The sequence below is a fragment of the Musa acuminata genome, chromosome BXJ2-4 (genome assembly GCF_036884655.1).
Source record: "Musa acuminata AAA Group cultivar baxijiao chromosome BXJ2-4, Cavendish_Baxijiao_AAA, whole genome shotgun sequence".
NCBI classification, from domain to species: domain Eukaryota; kingdom Viridiplantae; phylum Streptophyta; class Magnoliopsida; order Zingiberales; family Musaceae; genus Musa; species Musa acuminata.
In genome coordinates, this window is record NC_088341.1 from 19,530,200 (window position 1) to 19,538,272 (window position 8,073).

The window sequence follows — 8,073 nt, forward strand, 5'->3', positions numbered from 1 at the left end:
TCATCAATGGACTCAAAGCTCTTAGTAAAGGTTTTTCTAACTTTGAACTAGTAACTAAAATTTTAAGATCCCTTCCAAAGAGTTGAGATCCAAAAGTTACGGCCATTCAAGAGGCCAAGGACCTTAAAACATTTTATCTCGAAGAACTTATTGGGCCTCTAATGACCTACGAAATGAACAATGTGGCAAAAATGGAACTCGAGAACAACCTTCCAAAGAACAGGAAGGATTTGGGACATAGAACATTTGATGACCACTCGAGCATAAGCTCAAGTGATGGTGAACTTAAACTACAAATGAAAAAAATTTAAAAAATAAAAAAAATAAAACTACTTGCTTTGAATGATAGAAGAAGAACAAACATTGGGATGAATCAAGCTCCTCCAAAGATGAGGAGAAAATCAAGAAAGGCGAGGTGGCAAACTACGCCTCAACGACATTCAATGATGCGGTAATTGAAACCCCCTTAATTTATTTTGAAATTACTTGATGTTTTCGATGATGCATTTTTTTTTTTGAATAATCATTTTTCTTGAAAATTGTATGTTTTATGTTAATGGAATAAAATATTAGATTTAAATCTAATGATCATATGTATGTTTTTCTTAAGAAGAAAAAATGTGTATCTTGATGATTTTCGATTTTGATTGAAACCATACTTGATGTCTTAATGAAAATATTAAGAAGTTTAATATCATGCTTAATGATGATGCATGGCTTTTGTATTGAAAACTAAGCATGAAAAGATATATTCACCTAAAAAGAAAAATGCATGACTACAACAAATAACAAAATGATTTTGGTTGAAAATACCTTATGCTCAATGAAACCATGATTATGTTGAATCTCGGATTTTGATGATGAAACTAATTGATTGTGTTTAAATGTTTGACTACATTTTGAGTGATACAGGTCTACTCGATCAGGATTAGACAATTAACGCAGGAGGAATTGACGTTGCGTCGGAGGAGATCACGTCAGGATATTGGATGGCAGAAGGCTTCGGGCGTCGGGCATCGGGCCAAGGAGAGCGAAATTGCGCCAAGGATATCGGGGTTGCGGAGGTCAACCGCCGATTGGGCAACAAGCCGCAAGAGAGGATGATGCACCGAAGAATCGGACGAAGCGCCAACCAATGACGTGTCGGGCAACAGAATGTCAATTTGCGTAATAATAATTGTCTAGATCGGAGTAGAGTGTTTGCTTGTGTGTGCAGGATTAACTACGATAACCAGAAAACATAAAGCAAGGATACCGGAGTCGAGCTCGATGGACGTTTAAGAGACCGAAGAATCATCGGAGATGCTGCCGGAACCATCCGAGAAAAAATCGGGAACGTGTCGGAAGTTCGCCGAAGAAATCGTCGGAGGCTCGCGGAGATCACCGAGAAGGCTCGGCTACTCGTTAAAAGTCATCACAAAGATTGGGAGCTTGCAGGGAGTCCGTCGGAAGAAGTTCGTCGGAAAGCTCGCCGGAACAAGACTCGACGTTCGCGGTTGAAAATTTGCTTAGGATGTGTTTTGGTTATGTAGTCCACTTGTAATTAGGATTAGGATTAAGAGATAATCCTATATCCTGGTTAGGGGCCAACTGGGCCCAAAGTCAGAGTTGGTTTAGGCTAAAAATTAAGCTAAACCAGCGAACTAGAGAGCCAAGATTGAAGCCCAACTAGTGGCTGAAAACACTGTAGTTGGGCTGAAAACACTGTAGGCGGTGGCACCGCCTAGCTGGGCGGTGGCACCGCCCAGCACCCGAGTGCTGGGCGGTGACACCTCCTGGCTGGGCGGTGGCACCGCTTGGCTGGGCGGTGGCACCTCCAACAGCGGGAACCCAAAGAGAATTCAAATTTTGAAGCCCAAATTTGAATCCTCTTGAGGCCTATAAATACCCCTCAAATCTCAGCTGAGAGAACAACTTTTTGAGTAGCAAGTGTTTGAGAGAAAGGCCTTAGAAAAGTGTTAGCTTGTCTTGTTTTCAATTTGCTAGTGTTCACCTCCTTCATTTTTGCTAAAAATTTGTAAGAGAGTGAACTGCTTGTATAGAGTTGTAAGAGGGGTGTTTACCCTTCCATTTCAAGAGACTTGCTAGTGGAAGGTGGGAGCCTCATCGAAGAGGGGCCTCGCAAGTGGAGTAGGTCATTTGACCGAACCACTCTAAAAATCGGCGTAATCTCTGGTTTGCTTTTTATTATTGTCATTTACATTACTGCAAATCTTCTTACTGCTTTAGTTCCTTATTACTCTTGCTGCGCAACTTTAAGAATACACCTTCAAATTAAATTTCTCAAGTTTCGTTCTTAACGTACGAAAGATTTTATTAAAATCGAAGTTTTAATCCGCTGCACTAATTCACCCCCCCCTCTTAGTGCCGCTCCGATCCTAACAATTGGTATCAGAGCCACGTTTTTCTATCTTGGTTTAACACCCAAATAAAAATGGCTCTTTACGGCTTTCAAGAGAGTCACTCTCTCATTTGTCCTCCCTTTTTCAATGGGACGGACTACACTTATTGGAAAACTCGAATGAGAGTTTTCTTACTTTCTTTGGATTTGAATTTATGGCACATAGTCGAAAATGGATTTGAAATGTCTTCTCTCCCAATGAACCATTGGAATGATTTGGAGAAGAAGATGTTTTCTCTAAATGCAAAGGCTATGAATGCCTTATATTGTGCACTTGACAAAAATGAATTTAATCGTGTTTCGATGTGTGACTCGGCTTTTGATATTTGGAGAACTCTAGAGGTCACTCATGAAGGCACTAGCCGAGTGAAAGAGTCCAAAATCAATATTCTTGTGCATTCTTACGAACTTTTCCGGATGAAACCAAGTGAGTCCATCGGAGACATGTACACCCGGTTCACGGATGTCATCAATGGACTCAAAGCTCTTGGTAAAAGTTTTTCTAATTTTGAACTAGTCACTAAAATCTTAAGATCCCTTCCAAAAAGTTGGGATCCAAAAGTTATGGCCATTCAAGAGGCCAAGGACCTTAAAACATTCCCTCTCGAAGAACTTATTGGGTCTCTAATGACCTACGAAATGAACAATGTGACAAAAAAGAAACTCGAGAACAACCTTCCAAATGATAGGAAGGATTTGGGACATAGAACACATGAAGACCACTCGAGCATAAGTTCAAGTGATGGTGAACTTAAACTACAAATGAAACAAAAATTAAAAAGCAAAAAGAATGGAACTACTTGCTTTGAACGCAAGAAGAACAAAAGTTGGGATGAATTGAGCTCTTCCGAAGACGAGGAGAAAATCAAGAAAGGCGAGGTGGCAAACTATGCCTCACCCTCTTTCAACAATGAGGTAATCAAAATCCCACTAATTTATTTCGATATTACATAATACTTTCTTGAGTTATTTTTAATTTAGTTTAGGATTAATTTTCTTGAAAATTGCATGTGTTATGTTAATGCAGTAAAATGTTAAATATAAATCTAATGCTTATACACCTAGTAAGATTAATCTTATATATGTGCTTGAGAAGCGAGAATTTGTATTTTGACGATTTCCATATTGATTTTCAATGACGATGAATGACTTTTGAATGGAAGGCTTGATGATTTTTTATGAACCTTATCTTTGGTTTTCAAACATGATGTATAGTTTTGACATAAGAACAAAAATTTGAAGCATGCTAATATAAAGTCAATCATATAAAGTAAAACTAAAGAAATTTTAAATATCTATAAGAATCATTCAAAATTATGTTCAATAAAACCTTACTTGATGTTGTAATGAAACCATTGAAAGTTTTGATGCTATGATTTGATGATTTTATGCATGAAATTGTAAAGTTATATACATGATGATTTTTATGATTTATTGGTCTTGACGGCTTTTATGATAAAATTCATTTTTCGATCCTAAATGTTGATACACATTTTTATCTAGCATAAATGACATGAATTTAAATAACTAAAAAGAGAAAAGCATTGTTCTTGAAAATTATTTTTCTCTATCTTGTTGATTTATATGAATCCCTTGAAAATGATTTTGATTTGATGATTTTAATTTGAATGAGCTTTATCTTGATTTTTTGAGATTTATAACTTGAGATTTACTCTATAAAAATCAAGATCTTGTATCCTCAATGTTCCTTTTTAGCATCTATTATCCAAATGAATTATGATTGGTATCATTGCTATATTTCTTTTTATCGTGCACTAAAGAGAATATTTTTCTAAATGAATCGTGATATTTCGGAACCACAATTCTTTTTATGATGCATAATGATTAAATTGTGCAATGAAAATATTAAACATTTTGAAACCATGTTTTAGTGTCATGCATAATGATCATGCTTAATAAATTTTAAAATTATACATGATGAATCTTGCGATTTATGGATTATTGATTTTTACTATAATGGAAGTGCCTTATTGATCTTTGTTGTAATAAATCTTACACTTTCGGTTTTAAACATGATACATGTTTTTATTTGGCATAAATGAAATAAAATCATATGAATTGAAACAACTAAAAAAGAGAAAAATATTTTTTCCTTGAAAATTTAATTTTCTCTATCTTATTGATCTTGATGATCATTATGATAAATCTATGTATACCATTTTGAATCTCTTGAAAGTAATGTTGAGATTTTGATGAATTTGATGATTTGAATTTGAATGAGGTTGTATTTAAATTATGATCTTGATTTCTTGGATTTACTACTTGAGATTCTTTTTTAATCACAATCTCTTCTTTGTACACCTACAATTTTTGTTATTTATAAAAGGAAGAGATTTGATAAAATGAATAATGTCTTTTAGTATTCAAATGGTCTTATCTTTGATGATATGATTTCTTTATATCTATGATATAAATGCCTTGAAATGATTGAAATATTTTACACAAATGTTATGCTCTTCCCTACTTCTTTCTTGTTTTCAATGATAAAATGGGGAGAAGTTTTGATCATGCATGGTAGGATATAATTTGACAAAATTTATACCATCATGAAACATTTATGATTTACAATGATGCATGCAATTCTTGTGCTTTCTAATTTTGATGTTATGTATTGCATATGATGTATTGCATATGATGTAAATCATGATTTAAAATGCTATGAGTTGTTGCTAAAATGATAAATGTTGATGTTTTGTATCATGAATGCTCTAAATGATGATTGTTTGGTACCATGATCAAAATATTGATAAATAGTTAAAAATTTTAGTATCATGTATGATATCCTTATAATGTTGATCGATTTATTCAATATCATGCATGAATGAATATAAGGTTTTTGAAAATGTGCATATTCTAATTTGAAAATATGATGATACACAATTAAGATTGATACTTACCTTTGTCATAATTGATGTAATGGGTCTTCCCTTCTTTTTGACGATGACAAAGGGGGAGATAGCTTGCTTGCACAAGTCAAGAAGATGCAAAAACTTGATTGCTTGCTTGCCTATCTTAAGTAGCAAAGATTGCTAACTTGCTTATTTCAAGAAGCAAAAGTTGTCTTCTTGAACATCATTATCTTGCCCATCTCAAGAAGCAAGACTTGCAACCTGCACATTGCAATAGGAAGTAAGAATCGATAGCTTACACACTTCAACAAGAAAGCTATCTTGTATTTGCTTTTGAAATTTTTACTAGCTTGTATGTTACAAAACTTGCTCACTTTTTCAAATACTTTGCTAGCTTGCACTTTGTAAAGGAAGCAAAAATAACACTTCTCAAAAGAGAAGAAAAACTTACTGTCTTGAACATCTTTAATATGCTAGCTAGCATGATGTACAATTTGCTATTTTGAATATTACAAAGAAATACTATCATGCACATTGCAAAGAAAAGCAAAGTGCAATCGTGCACAAGAAGCAAGTATTGAATTGCCATGATTGAACTTAAGAATCTTGCTATACTTTTGTGCTTATATGTTGTGATGAAAATCTAGCTTTATGTTGCAAAAACTTGCATATCTTTTAAAATAGCTAGAGCTACTTCTCCTTTTTGTTGATGACATAGGGGGAGAAGTATATTGATGACTTCATGCATTGAATTAAATATTTTATATATTTGCATGATAGTTTAAATGTTTTTCATAACATGTGATGAATGTTACTTGGATTTGGGATAATCCAAGTGTTCTATTAATGGCATATTGATAGGGGGAGTTTAGTTAAACTCCGGGGAGTTAAGGTTAACTCCGTTAGTCATCAATTAGTTGTCATCATCAAAAAGGGGGAGATTGTTGAATCTCGGATTTTGATGATGAAACTAATTGATTGTGTTTAAATGTTTGACTACATTTTGAGTGATACAGGTCTACTCGATCAGGATTAGACAATTAACGCAGGAGGAATTGACGTTGCGTCGGAGGAGATCACGTCAGGATATTGGATGGCAGAAGGCTTCGGGCGTCGGGCATCGGGCCAAGGAGAGCGAAATTGCGCCAAGGATATCGGGGTTGCGGAGGTCAACCGCCGATTGGGCAACAAGCCGCAAGAGAGGATGATGCACCGAAGAATCGGACGAAGCGCCAACCAATGACGTGTCGGGCAACAGAATGTCAATTTGCGTAATAATAATTGTCTAGATCGGAGTAGAGTGTTTGCTTGTGTGTGCAGGATTAACTACGATAACCAGAAAACATAAAGCAAGGATACCGGAGTCGAGCTCGATGGACGTTTAAGAGACCGAAGAATCATCGGAGATGCTGCCGGAACCATCCGAGAAGAAATCGGGAACGTGTCGGAAGTTCGCCGAAGAAATCGTCGGAGGCTCGCGGAGATCACCGAGAAGGCTCGGCTACTTGTTAAAAGTCATCACAAAGATTGGGAGCTTGCAGGGAGTCCGTCGGAAGAAGTTCGTCGGAAAGCTCGCCGGAACAAGACTCGACGTTCGCGGTTGAAAATTTGCTTAGGATGTGTTTTGGTTATGTAGTCCACTTGTAATTAGGATTAGGATTAAGAGATAATCCTATATCCTGGTTAGGGGCCAACTGGGCCCAAAGTCAGAGTTGGTTTAGGCTAAAAATTAAGCTAAACCAGCGAACTAGAGAGCCAAGATTGAAGCCCAACTAGTGGCTGAAAACACTGTAGGCGGTGGCACCGCCTAGCTGGGCGGTGGCACCGCCCAGCACCCGAGCGCTGGGCGGTGGCACCGCTTGGCTGGGCGGTGGCACCTCCAACAGCGGGAACCCAAAGAGAATTCAAATTTTGAAGCCCAAATTTGAATCCTCTTGAGGCCTATAAATACCCCTCAAATCTCAGCTGAGAGAACAACTTTTTGAGCAGCAAGTGTTTGAGAGAAAGGCCTTAGAAAAGTGTTAGCTTGTCTTGTTTTCAATTTGCTAGTGTTCACCTCCTTCATTCTTGCTAAAAATTTGTAAGAGAGTGAACTGCTTGTAAAGAGTTGTAAGAGGGGTGTTTACCCTTCCATTTCAAGAGACTTGCTAGTGGAAGGTGGGAGCCTCATCGAAGAGGGGCCTCGCAAGTGGAGTAGGTCATTTGACCGAACCACTCTAAAAATCGGCGTAATCTCTGGTTTGCTTTTTATTATTGTCATTTACATTACTGCAAATCTTCTTACTGCTTTAGTTCCTTATTACTCTTGCTGCGCAACTTTAAGAATACACCTTCAAATTAAATTTCTCAAGTTTCGTTCTTAACGTACGAAAGATTTTATTAAAATCGAAGTTTTAATCCGCTGCACTAATTCACCCCCCCCTCTTAGTGCCGCTCCGATCCTAACAGATTAATGAATATCTTTTATGTTTAATGATTTCTTTGCCTTGTATGTCCTATCATGATGAATATTTTGAAAATAAATGAAATCATGTTTGATTTGAAGTAATGCATAATGATAATGCTTAATAAGTTTTCTTTCGAAATGATGCATATTGATTTTTGTGATTTATGGATTATCGATTTTTACGATAATAAAAGTGGCTTTTTTGGTTAAAAAAAAATGATGATGCATGCTTTGATTTGACATAAATGAAATAGGCATGCTTATATGAAATAGTGTAAGTGTGATGATTGTATACTTAATGATGCATAAAGTTGTAATGAAAATATTAAAATTTTGATACCATGATTTGACGATTT